This window comes from Amblyraja radiata, chromosome 8 (assembly GCF_010909765.2).
Source record: "Amblyraja radiata isolate CabotCenter1 chromosome 8, sAmbRad1.1.pri, whole genome shotgun sequence".
Lineage (NCBI taxonomy): Eukaryota > Metazoa > Chordata > Chondrichthyes > Rajiformes > Rajidae > Amblyraja > Amblyraja radiata.
The window spans coordinates 33,266,257-33,281,869 of record NC_045963.1 but is presented as its reverse complement, the minus strand read 5'-3'; positions in this window follow the sequence as shown (position 1 = coordinate 33,281,869).

The following is a 15,613-nucleotide window of genomic DNA, read 5'->3' as shown; positions in this document are numbered from 1 at the left end:
CCACTCACCCATAGCTAACAATTGCGCTGACGTGGCAAAAACTTGTAAAAAATAAGATCAATGTAAACACATCTCCCTCTCCCTCTTCAGTCCCCTATTCATAGCAATGTTACAAAATATTGAGACTTTAAAAATCAAGTCTGCAATTTATCCAATCAGATAAAGCATAAAAATAAGTTTAATTTGACACCTTATTCACTTTCATATCTTCAGTATTAAAAATATTATGGCCATTTTCATACTCGGAAATTAGCATCTTGTTCACTATTGCTTTCCCATTGACTTAACACAAAAGCTGTGATCGAGGACAGTCAAAAGCCCATAACTTTCTTAAAAATTAAGAGAACTGAATGAAATTTTCAGTTATTATAGATGGAAGCATTCTGAAACAAATATGAAACAATCTTACTTGGATGACCTGAAATTAAAGGATATGATTAGTTAGTTACCTAATTGTAGTTGTTACAAAATTCAATTACTAGATCTAAACATCTATCCATCTCTTAAGAAAAAGTAAACATTTTTAAATAGCCTAAGTGTCCAAATAACATTCACACAAGAATTCACAATTTAACATGATCTTTAAATCTCATTGTCATGAATTTATAGGCCAAATGGAAGGAATTTAATGTTTAATTCCGGTAAATTTATGGGCATCTTGCGAGTGGATTTTTGTGGAACGCGATCGAATGGAATGTTGCGGTTGCATGGAATTTGAACCCCATATCGGCAGGAAAAACACTGCCGGTTCGTATGGGGCCAAAAACGCATTTTCGCCAAGGAAATTTTGATTAAAGTCATCCTAAGAAGTAAGATTATATGTAAAATATACGACTTACCCCGTGTTTTGTCCCATACTTGAGATCTGTCCCGTTGTAGGCATTGAGGGCGTTAGAAGTTGCTTTTTTATTTTACTCCAGCGATTAAATTGTCCAGCGATTTTTTTTAAACTTCCGAGAACGGAGGTCCGGTCGATTTTTCTGCATTAGCTGGCAGGCCGAGGAAGTTTACCTCCGACAGCCAGGTGAAAACGGCATTTTAATCCCGCACCCCCCCATCCTCAAAGGCGTCAAAGTCGCGCACATGGCCAGTGGCAGAACTGCAGCACCACTGAAGGTAAGTATTGTAACATCGTTACTATTCACCTCCACCATTATCCTCCCTATCCCCACCCTCCACCAACTCTCCTTTGTTTCCTCCACTCACCCCTCCCTTCCTCCCCTCCCCTCCCCTCCCCTCCTCCATTACCCCACCATCCCCCTTCCTACCCCTATCCTCCTCAATACCCCCTCATCCCCTAGCACTCCCTCCCCTCCTCTTCAACTTCCCTCTTTTTTCCCCTCCCCCTCTCCCTCCATCACCTCTCCCACCCTCACCTCTCCCTTCATCTCCTTTCCCCTACCTGCAGTCGCTCCCTCCCACCCTCCATAACCCCTCTCTCTCCCAGCTTCCCCCCTCCTCACAACCCCCCTTAGCCACCCCCCCCCCCCCCCCCCTCCCCACAATGAAAATGTTCTTGCTCTGGGTGCCACTCCTATCCCCCCCTGCGCTCTCCCTCGCTGCGCTTTCCCTCTCCGCGGGCCCGATGCTGCTCCTCTGGGTGGGGGCTGTTGGGGGGGGGGGGGGAATGGTCCAAGCGGTGTGGAGCTAGGGTATGGGGAGGGAGAGGCCAAGGCTGCCTTGGCCCGAGCGCTGCTCCTCTCTGTCCCTCCGCTCTCCCACCCAGCAGTCCCAGTGCTGCTCGTCAGGGCAGGGGTGGGAGGGGGGTGGGGGAGGGGGGGGGGTGGGGTCGGTCAGAGCGGTGCAGAGCCGGGGGAGGGAGAGGACGAGGATGCCTTGGTCCAGGTTCCGCTCCTCTCCCTTCCTGCGCTCTCCATCCCCGCGGGTGGTCGCCCGCGCGGCCTCTCCTCGCCTCCAGACCCCGCAACGGCTGCAACTCCTTGCCCCTGGTCCTGTTCCTCTCCCTCCCGGTGCTTTCCCTCCCCAAAGGAAACTTTTAACCGTGGAGGAAAAAAAGATGACGGTCTGAAATTGTGGAAAGGCTGCGCTGAGGACCCGTGGGGTGTCCTTTGTGATGCCAGTGAAGTAAAGACGGCGAGTGGGGGCGGGGCTCCCACTCGCCGTCTCAACGGCCCCTGCACTCGGCGCCATCTTGACGTCACCCTCTCGCTTCTTGACACGAACAGGAAATGACGCACTCAGCGCCAGCATGCCGCTAACCGGAAATGACGTAATCGGCACCATCTTGCAATTAAGCGAAAATCACAGAATGAGCACCAATTTTGAAATTAAACACAGTCCTGATCTAATAAAATGTTTATTCACAATTTATCCATCCAAAAACTGTTGCAAGCAAGCCCTTTAAAAGCCAAGCCAATTGGACAAAAACATTTTGCAAGCCAACAAAACACATTTTCTGAAAGCCCTTTAAAAAGCCAACCTAATTGGGCAAACACTTTTGCAAACAACAAACACATTTGCTGAAAACCACATCCCGGGGACTTACCGTGGAATAGACGTGCGTTCAGTGTTATTCGCAGCTCAGAGAGCCGTGACCCTCTCGCTTCCTCCATCTGGCAGAGACTGAGTGAGCCACGAAACTTCCGGGTTTTATAGTCCCTCCCCCCTGCCGCCAGCGGGGGCAGCAGAGAGAATGGCAAAAAAATTAAAAACATTAATATCTCTCTGATGTTTCATCGATGGGAAAATCCTCGGGTCCAGAGGGGGGCTCTGAGGTGGGCAAAAATGACGGCCGTAAGTTGCGGCGTTCTCTCGGAAATCACATCGCAGTGAGTCAAAAGCAGTCAAGATCTTACTTTTAGTAATATAGATAGAAGATAGATAGATAGATAGAAGATAGATGAATGAAAGATATGCAAAAAAGTAATGATGATAAAGGAAACAGGCCGTTATTAGTTGTGTTTTGCAGATAATGAGACTCAGCGAGATTACTTTGAGGCTCGTAAAATGGGTGGGGGAGTGATTAGATTAGATTAGATTAGATTCCTTTATTATCATTCAGACCTTTCGGTCTGAACGAAATTATGTTGCCTGCAGTCATACACAGAACCAATAAAAACAAAACATACAATAAACACAAATTAAACATCCACCACAGTGAGTTCACCAAGCACATCCTCACTGTGATGGAGGCAAAGTCTTAGTCTCCGTCTCTTCCCTCCTTGTTCTCCCTCTGCACTGAGGCGATCGATCCAGGCCAGAGATGCCGCCCTCCAGCCCAGCGGACCTCCGTGGTGATGTCGCCGCCGCCAAAAGCCGGAACGCCGTCTCCGCTCCGAGACGGCCCGCCACAGCATCAGCTCTGGACAACCGCCCCAGCTCCAGGCCGCCGCCCCAGCTCCAGGCCGCTGCCCCAGCTCCGGGTCCCGCAGTCTCCGCTCCGGGCCGCTGCCCCAGCTCCGGGTCCCGCAGTCTCCGCTCCGGGCCGCCGCCCCAGCTCCGGGTCCCGCAGTCTCCGCTCCGGGCCGCTGCCCCAGCTCCGGGTCCCGCAGTCTCCGCTCCGGGCCGCCGCCCCAGCTCCGGGTCCCACAGTCTCCGCTCCGGGCCACCGCCCCAGCTCCGGGTCCCGCAGTCTCCGCTCCGGGCCGCTGCCCCAGCTCCGGGTCCCGCAGTCTCCGCTCCGGGCCGCCGCCCCAGCTCCGGGTCCCACAGTCTCCGCTCCGGGCCGCCGCCCTACCTCCGGGTCCCGCAGTCTCCGCACCGGGCCGCTGCCCCAGCTCCGGGCAGCCCCCCCAGCTCCAGGCCGCTGCCCCAGCTCCGAGTCCCGCAGTCTCAGCTCCGAGCCCCGCTGCATCAGCTCCAGGCTGCCGCCGAAAGCCAGAACGCCGCACCAGCAAGTCGGGCCACCGCTGCCTCAGCCCCGAAGATGGCCAGCCTCTCGTTGGCGAGTCCTGGCTGGCTCTGCCTCCGGAGCCTCGGGGTCAGTCGCAGGCTGGAGGCCGCCAGCTCCGCCATTAGGCCTCGGCGCAGACGGAGGCAGAGAAGGGGGATACGACACGAAAAAGTCGCATTCCCCCGAAGGAAGAGACAGAGAACATGTTTCACCCCACCCCTCTAACACAACCCAACAAACTAAAACTTAACCAAAGCAAGACAAAAAAAACAACAGAAAAAAGTAAAGACAGACGGATTGCAAGCGAGCCGCAGCTGTTAACAGCGCCGCCACTTCCGGAATGGAGAGAGAGGGGGGTTACAAGGGTTATTTGAAGTTAGATAAAACAAATTCATACCACTAGGTTGTAAGCTGGCAAAACGAAATATGAGATATTGTTCCTCCATTTTGCATCTGGCCTCAGTATGACAATGGAGGAGGCCTAGGACAGAAAGGTCAGTGTAGGAATGGGAAAGGGAATCAAAGTGTTTAGCAACCGGGAGATCAGGTAGGTCCAGGCGGACTGAGCGAAGGTGTTCAGCGAAACGATCGCCCAGTCTATGTTTGGTCTCACCGATATATAAGAGACCACACCTTGAACAACAGATACAGTAGATGAGGTTGGAGGAGGTGCAAGTGAACTCTGCTTATCCTGAAGGGACTGTCGGGGTCGCTGGACAGAGTCGAGGGAGGAGGTATAGGGACAGGTGTTGCATCTCCTGCGGTTGCAGGGGAGGTTACCAGGGGAGGGGGTGTTTTGGGTGGAATGGGATAAGTTAACCGGGGGTTGCGGTGGGAACGGTCTCTGTGGAAGGTGGAAAGGAGTGGAGATGGGAAGATGTGACATGGTGGCATCCCGTTGGAGGTGGCGGAAATGTCAGTCGATTATGTGTTGTATGCGACAGCTGATGTGTTGAAAGGTAAGGACTAGGGGGACTCTTTCCCTGTTGTGACTAGGGGAGGGAGATCAAGAGCGGAGCTGAGGGGTACCGAGGAGACACACCTGAGGGTTTCACCTATGATGGACAGGGGAACCCAGAAATAATGAGGACATCATCAGATGACGATATGGATCACCTCATCTTGGGCGCAGATGCGGCGTAGACGGAAGAATTGAGAGTGGGCAACATCATTTCGCTTCAATGCACTTTATTGTGCACTAAACGTTATTACCTTTATCCTGTATCTGTACGCTGTGAACGACTTGTTTATAATCATGCATATTCTTTTCGCTGAATGGATAGCACACAACAAAAAGCTTTTCACTGTACCAATGTGACGATGATGAACTACACTAAATAAACTAAATTAAAACAAAGTAGTCTTCTTGTTCAATGGAGTAGCATAGCAGGATCTTGTGCTCAAAGGTGTTTATGCACCTATGGATCCCCTCCATGAATACCTGTACTTTGAAAATGGACTAGAACCAAATGACATTTCCAGGTGTGAATGGAAAAGTCCCTTTTTTTTAAAATCAAAAATGGAAATTTCACTCTTTGCTGGTAACGTTAATTTTTACTTCTGCGATGTTCCACTGACTAGCAAAGTGACTTGCGTGGCATTTCTGAGCAGAGGCAGCAAGCAAGGTTCACAAAACAAGGTTTTTCACAGTCCTCTTCACTACCAGAGAACAAGTGAAGGCCCCTGTACTTGTTCGTTTGACAAACCTCAAGCAGAGGGTTTCATTGGTGTTAAGTGTAGAACGTCGTGACTCAGAGTATAGATGTTGAGAGGTCATGTTTCAGTTATATAAGTTGATGAGGTCACATTTAGAGTATTGCGTTCAGTTTTGGGCGCCTTGTTATTGGAAAAATGACAAGATGGAAAGGTGCAGAGAGGATTTACGAGGTTATTGCCATGACTTGAGGGCTTGAGCTATAGGGAGAGGTTGAGCAGGCTAGGACTCCTTGGATTGCAGGAGGATGAACGGTGAACATTGAAATGGGCAAAATCATGAAAGGAATAGATAGGATAAATGCAACGAGTCTCTTGCCCAGAGTAGAGGAATCGTGAACCAGAGGACATGAGTTTAAGGTGAGGGGGAAAGATCTAATAGGAACCTGAGGGGTAACTTTTTTACACCAAGGATGGTGGCTGTATGGAACATGCCGTGGGAGGAAGTAGTTGAGCCAGATACTATTGCAACATTTAAGAAACATGTAGACAGGTACATGGATAGGATAGGTTTAGAGGTATATGATCCAAACGTAGGCATATGGGACTAGTGTAGACAGGGCATGTTGGTCAGTGTGAGCAAGTTGGGCCAAAGGGCCTGTTTCCGCACTGTTTGACTCTTTGACTCTATGACTATGACTACCATAGGATCTCCTGAATGCACCAGAGTGGGAGGACTAAGATTGTGTTTCACTTCTCAAGTAACAGGGCATTATTCCATCAGTGATACATGTAAGTAAGAGGCTAGGTCTTGGGCTTGGGTTTCTGCAATGGATTTTGCAAAAGGCAATGTCGCATTGGTGATTCCAAAGGTCAAAGGTTCTTTATTAGTCACATACACCAATTGGTGTAGTGAAATGCGGATTGACATTGCAGCACATAAAAAAGAATACAAACATAACAATAATAAAGACATTTAAACATAAAAAACATCCCCCCACAATGGTTCCCATTATGAGTGAAGGCACAAAGTCCAGTCCCCATCCCCATGTCCACCCATAGTCGGGCCCATTTAGGCCTCTGCAGTCGCCCGATGTTCCAGGGCCTTCTCGCCGGATGATGGTGCACCGGCGTCGGGAGAATCCTCACAGCGGCATGGGAAAACTGGAATAGCCGCTTCCTTACCGAAGACCACGGCTTCCGAAGCCGACAGGCCGCGCTGGATGGAGCTCAACCACTGGCAAACTCGGCGAGAGATCCCAGGCTCCCGATGTAAAGTTCAGCTCCGCCGCCTGTGGCTGGTCGCTCCACAGACCCGCAGCTCTTGTTTTTATCGGCGGTCTCAGCATACCGGAGTCCCAGCGCGGCGACCTGGGCAAGGCATCGCCCGCTCCGTGATAGCGCTCCAGCGCTGTGCCGCCGCCGAAGCCGAGGTTCTGACCGGTCCCCTCAGGAAACGCCGCTCCAGGCCCGCTGAGGACGGGTCGACGGTGCTGCCCGGAGAAAAGCTGCCTCTCCGACTAGGTAGGGACCCTGAAAAGCAGTTTCCCCATTCCGCCCCCCCCCCTACCCCCCACATAAAAAAGACTAGAGCTCCAGAAACAATACACTTTAACTCACTAAAAATTAAAAAGAAAGAAAAGAGGTGAAAAAACAGACAGCTGCAGGCTGGGCAGCCATACCCATACAGGACGGTGCCCCCAGGAGGAAAAGCCAAATCAAAATAGTGTCAATACAGTCATAGAGTCATACAATGTGGTACCAAGCCTTTCGGCCAGCTTGCCCATGCCGACCAACAATATCCACCTACACTAGCCCCACGTAACTGCGTTTGGCCAATATCACTCTAAACCTATCCTATCCATGTACCTGTCCAAATGTCTTTTAAATGTTATGATAGTGCCTGCCACAACTGCCTCCTCTGGCAGGTCGTTTCATAGATCCACCACCCGTTTTGTAAAAAAAGTTGCCCCTCAGGTTCCCATTAAATCCCCCCTCATCTTAAACCTATGTCCTCTGATTTTTGATTCCCCTACTTTAGGTAAAAGACTGTGCATTTAACCTATCTATTCCCCTCTTATACACCTCTTATACATCTCTATAAGATCACCCCTCATCCTGCTGAGCTCCATGGAATAAAATCCTAGCTGGCTCAACCTCCTTGTGACCTGGAAACATCCTTGTAAATCTTCACTATACCCTTTCCAACTTTACACAATCTTCTGTGTTCCTAGAATGTATAAAGGAGTGACTGAGAGGATGCTGCATACAAAATACCTGTATTGATTGTTAATAATTTCTTGTATTTAATTCGAGAACATGAAATGTTATACAGGTATATCCTTAATAAAATAAAATTTCGATAGGTTTATGGTTATGGGTTTTTCATCACTGAATTAAAAGAGAATGACTACTTAATGAATTTATGTTATATTTGTAGATTATGTTACATATTTCCATAAAGATGCAGAATTATGATGGCTGCTAAAACATATTTCACAGACAATGGATGTTCCTCCAGCACTTTGTGTTTTGCTCAAAATTCCTGCATCCCGTTCCTTGTGTCTTCTTCTATTTATTTGGCTGCCTGCATTTTTGTGACTTGAAAGTTTACACTCATGAATTGAAAACAAAATATTATCTGCATCATTTTTCCATTTTCTGCTCCACCTCCACTCTAAAGCAAAATGTTGTCGATTTTATTTTAAGTAAATGGAAATGATTTAACATTTTCCCCCTCCTCTCTTACAGCTTTCTGTGACGCATTCTGTGACAGTCGCCTGAAAAATCACCTAAGTGGGACAGGCCCATTAGAGGGGATCTGAGGGTGATCTTTTACACTCAGGAAGCATCTGGAATACATTGATGAAAGTAAAGTTGCTGACAGCATTTAATAAATTTCCAAAAGAGCACGAATTGCTGAAGCTTAGGAAGCTACAGGCCAAGTGCTGGAAGATGTGATTAATGTAATTGGGTGTGTGGATATTTTTAGTTTCAGCTTAGTTTAGGGATATAGCGTGGAAACAGGCCCTTCGGCCCACCAAGTCCACACCGACCAGTGATCACACTAGCACATACTACCCACTAGGGACACTTTACACGTTTTACCGAAGCCAATTAACCTACAAACCGGTACGTTTTTGGAATGTGAGAGGAAACCGGAAAACACCCAGGGAAAAACCATGGTGAGAACGTACAAATTCTGTACCAACAGCACCCATAGTCGGGATCGAACCTGGGTCTCTGGCGCTGTAAGGCAGCAACTCTACCGCCGCGCCACGCACAAGCCCTATTGGGTCGAATAGTCTTTTTGCAATCTGTATAACTCCATGACTATGAAATGCTTGAACCTGCTTCCCTGCTCCATGACAGCTGAAGGAAAATTAGATGAAGTCTCCTGACCTTGGTCATGGGTGTTCTAATGCAGCAGTGTGTCAGGAAGTGTGATCAGGAGATGCGTCACAGATGAGCAGCGGTACCTGGGATAATCCTTGCGAAGGAATCTAAGAGTGACCCTGACCTCTTTGGGCAAAGCAGTCAGGGCACAAGTGTGAGGTTACATTAGATTTTGAGAACTCAGTGAGGATATGTTTAGTTTTGGAAAAGCATGGTTCGTAAGAGCTAGTTGAACTGCGAGTATATATGACCATATATTTTTCCAATCAGTGACATAGAAAATTTCCTGCAGATTGAACTTCCCATGTTGCGTCAGGTCCATATCATCTCTGGGACTTTCATGTTAAAAAATAAGTGCAAAGGAGATTAAAAATTCCATTGATAAATAAACACATGAATTTGCCAATAACAGCTAAGACAACCAGAAATGTGTGCAACGTTGGATTATTCTGGGTTGATCTCAATTTGAACTGCTTTTTGCTGAAGCTCTGTGAATGAGTTTCTAATCCCACGTGGACTGTCACAGGTGGTTGTAAACAATCCCTTGGCCCTATTTAAAAGCACAGCAAGGGAATATCCTTGATGCTGTGGTTAATATTAATTCCTCAATCAACATCACTATGATACAGATTAACTGCTCATTATCACATTGCTGTTTGTGGAAGTTTCATACGTGTAAATTACCTGTCACATCACAACAGTCGCTACACTTCAGAAGTATTTCACTGGCTATAAAGTGGTTTGGAACACCCTGAGGTCATTGAAAGTGCTCTAGGAACACTAGACTTTCCTTTAACATTTCCATTAACCATTATACTCTACTTTTTGAGTCTAAAGTCACATTTTTGAGTCTAAAGTCACAAGGCTGGCTCTCATCCTTTCAGCAGCTGACATAATACCTGGGTCTTGAACATAAAAAAAGATTATTTCCTCTCAGTGGAGGTCCATTTCTACTCATATTACTAGGTTAAGATAAAATAGATCCAGGTGTAGTCTATTTGGATGTGATTTTATCTACCACTGTCCTTCTAACATAGCATTCAACCACTGTGTACAAGATTCATCAAAGTGTTTCTAGTTGACATGAGTACATATTTTTAGCAAAAATAAGAATGGGATTAACTGACTTAATAATGTACATGTCCAAAATATTGAAAGAAAGCCATAGTAGGAAAGCACAGAGCAGAAATGTATTTTTGTACTAGATGCAACACAAGTACATGTAAAGATTTCTAATTGTGCTGCACTTAACCTTGTAAAGGATTTAATAGAAGAATTCTGTTCCTAATCAAAGGAATATGACAAAACCTGTCCAAAGGTTTACGTTGTATTTTTTAATTAGTAGCAAATTGAAATCTTATGTGGAAATATCAAGATATCATTGCAGTGTTGATAGGACCTCCCAAAGCCTTTCCCCAGACGCATTTGATAGGAATTACTGTTCCTGCATGGATTTCTAAAAATAAACTATATACACAAGAAACCAATTTACATGTACATTCGTCTATATCATAAACACATCTAATGAAGAAAGGGAGTTATTGAAGCACTCAAGCTCGCCTTGAAATATGAAACAGTGAATTTGCAAGTACAGTGGCATCTAGTTACATTTAATAGTTAGGGGCAGACAAAAATGTTACATACAACCGCACTCATATATGACAGGGCAATGTAATGCGGAGATGGATGGTTATATAAGAATATTTAATCACTGGGAATTAAAACCCAGCATTGCTCAATTAAGGAGCATAAAGAGTTAATGTTTTATGCAGTGAAGAAGGAATGGAGCTTGAAACAGAATATCTATGAGCAATTGGTTGGAGACATCATGTCTGGGAGAGGTGTGAAGTTGCATAAAGAGTCTGCTTCTAAGATTTTATTATTGTTCTGATCAGAGGTTCATGGACTCCAAAAGACTGATGAAAATTACTATAGGATTATAATGCAACCATTGGATATATATGTGTACAAGGTATAGGTCATAAGAGGTTGTGTTGCCGCAACTCTCCCAACGCCTTACTTCGCTATTTTAACTAGAGCAATTATGAAATTGAGAAGTATTGTTTTAAATCAAAAACCACAAAGATGATTCTCATATGACTATATTCAAATAAGCATTCATTGTTATAGTTATTGAATTTTTTAATGAACTTTCACTGTGTATTTAAATTGTACAATAATGAAGATATGTGTGCAGGTTTGTAGATTAATCTCTAGCCTCTGTAAATTGTCCCTCAATGGTGTAAGGAGTGGATCAGAAAGTGGAATAACACAGAACTAGTGTGAGTGGGTGATTGATGTTCGGTGTGAACTCGGTGAGCTGAAGGACCTGTTTCCATACTGTATCTCTAAACTGAACTGAACAAATCAACACCAACATTAATTATAAGATATAGCTTATATGGCCTTAAAAATTAGGCCGTACAGTTTATGTTTCAAAACATTTTGAGTCTGAAATGCTTCATGAAATTGATTATGAACCGCAATCAATAGATCATAGTGGGTCCCAATATGTGATCATGCTTCTCTGTGCCTGCCACAAGCATACACGCAATGCATGCAGCCAGTGTAGAATATGCATGAATGCCTGTCTGATCACATTCGTTCATTTAGGTGCAACCAACAGGGTCAGGTACAATGGAAAGCAACCTCTTTGGATGGTCTTGGGGGAGATGACCTTTGAGAGAGGAGCAGCAGCAGCAGGCAGGTCTCCTGCACCATGACTGGCTCTGAGGCTCAGTAGTGAAGAGTGTCAGTCAGAGCGATAGTGAAGGGAGTTCCATCTGTCAGCGGACACCTAGGAGGCTATGTGGCTACAAACAGGACTCTGGGCTGGTGTGTTGTCTCTCGGGCGGCAAGGTGAAAGATGTCACAGAGCAGTTGCAGAACATTCTCAAGAGGAAGGGTGGGCAGTTAGAGTTGTTATGCACATTGGTACCCAAGGCAAAGGTAGAAAAAGGAACAATGTCCGGCAGAGTGTATAGGGAGTTAGGAAGGAGGTTCTTAAGCAGGTTTTTTCACACAGAGAGTGGTGAATCTCTGGAACTCCCTGCCACAGAGGGTAGTCGAGGCCAGTTCATTGGCTATATTTAAGAGGGAGTTAGATGTGGCCCTTGTGGCTAAGGGGATCAGAGGGTATGGAGAGAAGGCAGGTACGGGATACTGAGTTGGATGATCAGCCATGATCATATTGAATGGCGGTGCAGGCTCGAAGGGCCGAATGGCCTACTCCTGCACCTAATATCTATGTTTCTATGTTTCTATGTAACCTCAAGGTTTGATAATTTCAATGGACAATAATCAATAGTCATTGGTTCTTTATTGTCACGTACATATTTACAGTGAAATTATTTTTTTTGCCTACAGCTCAGTAAAGAATTGCAATACCTGAGCACAATCTCTAATTAGTACAGCATATAGTAATTGTTAACAGACCACGTGCAAGAGTCGCCAGGTTTTGGTGTCATTTTCAAAGTCCAGTCCAGTCCATGCACGCGGTTTTCTGGAGTGGAGTCCCAATCCCAGAGAGTCTCAGGCTGTTGCCCCTGTCCAGATCGCCCAGTGTGGCGCCTCTCATGACCCGGCCAACTTCGGCCTTTGTGCCCGGGGGACGCCTCCCGCAGAAAACCTTGAGGGCACTGAAGGTAAGACCCCAGTTCATTCACTTGCTGGCCCTCGCTCTCACCAACTGCCTTCGCTGACTCCCTTCATAGTCCTCTCCAGCTCTCTGGTCCAGGAGGACGTGCAGGAACCAGCTCAGTGGTCTCCCTCTCCAGTCCGCAGCCCTCCATTCCGTCCGGCCGCACGGCCCATCGCTGCTCCTTGTGCCAGGCACTAATGAGGGCATAAATAGAAAGATTAAACGAAAACTTACCATTTGAAGTTTGATCTTTATTTTATGAGATGTTGAAGTGAGGGACTACGTGAAGAGCCCGCCATCCTGCATGCGCGTCAATCTTCAGAGCAACTGTAGGAAACCACAGACCACTTGCACAAACTTAAACTATAGAAAGATTAATAACCGTTGACATACCGAATGACCTTTATGAGATTCAGGGTTGGGAGTGGAGGGCACGTAGTCCCTCACTTCAACTTCTCATAAAATAAAGATCAAACTTTAAACGGTAAGTTTTCGTTTAATCTGTCTATGTTATATCGAAGTCACGTGAGTGACTACATGAGGCCTTCGAAGCTCTGTGGTTTCCAATCTGTGCAGTAAACCTATCTGTGTGTGAAACACTTAAAAAGGTAGAAAGGACATGGGTTATTAACAACATGATGTTAAATTGCGTACATGGCCATTGCCCTTAATCGGACCACAGTCCCAATTGGCTGTGTTAGACAATAACTCATGCAACACTCATGCAACACTGTTCAGACTTCTATCTGCAATCATCCAGGCATATTCAACCAAATTGTATAACTTCTGAAAGTGCACTATGTAAGCCTCCTGCTGATGCAAGGAGATGATCAAATGGGAATATCCATTCTATTGGCTGCTAATGAGCCAGCCCCCTTGGAAGAGTGAGACTTGAAATTATTTGAACTCACACCCGCTATTAGCTGCTTACACTCTATCCATGTTGAGATGGTCTGCACCAGCAATCTCTTGAGAAAACTATTAAATAACAATGAAGAAACTCCTTCATCTCATAGGTACTAGCAAGCTCAGTGTACCTGTATACATAATAACACCCCCAATCTGGTGGGTATGCTGTCAACTCCAAATTGTACCCAACCATGCCCGTTTTGATCTATGAGATCATTCCCATAACAAGCTACCCTCATGTCAGTTATGACCCAGAGACCGAGCCAGAGATTAAAGACTGTGTTCTTTGTGCTGAAATCAGTTGCTAAAAGCATAATCAACTTAAAAGATACTGCTCCCATTAGGAATACAGATGAATATCTGCATAATAATTTACTGATACACATTCCACACTACTATGAGTCTAGGCTTTAGAGTGTTCATGTAAAAGACACCTTGCATAACGTTAGTCAACAGTGGGTGAATAACAAATCATTTATTGTCCCACTTATAGTACTAGAGAGAATGACAAAGCAGCACAAGCAGTGTTGTGCTATAAAATAATCGCTTCTCTACGCTCAAACTGAAAGAAACACAAACCTCTGCCACTTCTGTTTAAAAGTAGCTCACGTGTCTTCTTCACAAAGTTCCCATACAACCGTGCAGAGCTAGCTGCACGAGAAATAGGCTGAACTAGCCATCACTCGTTACTTCGAGTAAATAGGAGCTTCTTTCAGCCGCCTATTACAATGGACACCCTGAATGAGTAGTCCAAATTGGCACTATTAAAATTCATGTTGCCTCATCTTTAATATCGTAAGAGGCATCTACTGATAAAACCCCTGAGTCTTATCAGCTACAAAAGCATGTTGTCTATAAACTCTATGACACAATGCCCTTTTGATCTGAGTAGAGCAGCATTAGCTTTAGAATCTTTGTAAATAGCCTAGGCCTGAAGACAACCCCTCGGTAGAGCCTAAACCTTCCACCACTGGCTTAGTCATCAAAAACACCAGATATATCTGTGCCTCTCGTGTATAGATATGGAAAAGTATGCATCTTCAAGATCGATTGAGGCCCTAAATCCTCTGAATCAGCTAAATTGCTGAAAGACAATTATCCATCTTAAACTGGTTAACCAAACACATGATCAGACTAGCCAAATCCTAACTTTATTTGGCATGCTACATTTTTCTTCCCCTGAGAATTCTCAAAACTTTCTGGGGTTAAAGCCTTTCGACTTTGATTTTGCCTCAACTGATGGCATTAACCTACAAACCTCAAGTGTCTGACAGAATCAGAACATACACCAGATCCTTATGCGACTAGAATTGAAGCGTAGCATCCACTGGTGTGGGAATACGAGTTCTCTGTCAACTCCTCACAGACAGAATCACCCTCAGATTGAAAAATATCATAATGCAACCGTGAACCAGGAGTTGCTGCCGCAGTCCTCTGCCTGGAACGACCTATCTCAGTTGCCAGTGTGCGGAACACATTCTCTTCACCAAGGTGAGCGCGATGGCCCTGGGCCTAACAAAGGCCTCTGGCTAGGTCTGAATTGAGTAGGCCAGGTGTTCCAACCAGCCTCAGAGTAACGATTCCTGCCGTTAGTTACATATAGAGGTGGTATGCCTGCCGGAATACTGAAGCCCTACCCACATAGGATGGTTCTGCCACACCCGCAGCCGCCTATAATTCTTCCTGCAAGTCTTAAACTTGCTAACATAAGTCCTCTCCGAAGAGATACTTTGCAGGCTGCATGATACTGGCCCTGCATAAATGAGCAAACTTTTTTAGGAATACCTTAGGCCTTATAGCATTTTGCGAAGGCAATTTAGCTCCAACTGCGTATTACATAGAAGTGCTGATGCATCTTCGGCACTATCGAGCGCTGAACCCATCTACTGCCCTTGCAAAGGCCGAAATGACATCAGTGACCAGTCTTATGGATACGCTGAAATTTTAATTCTCTGCCCACGTATCACCACTGAGACACCCAAATGGTGAGATTGACATTTGGAACATCCAACGTCAGGTAGTTCATCTGGACTGGCACATTTCCCAGCCGTATCCAGCATATACCCCTCCTTAGCTGATAAGAAGTTACATCAGTGATGCTCCTAGCCAGAGCTTCTCCAGTGGATCTCCTATCCCCGAAGGGATGGCAAATTATGTGACAA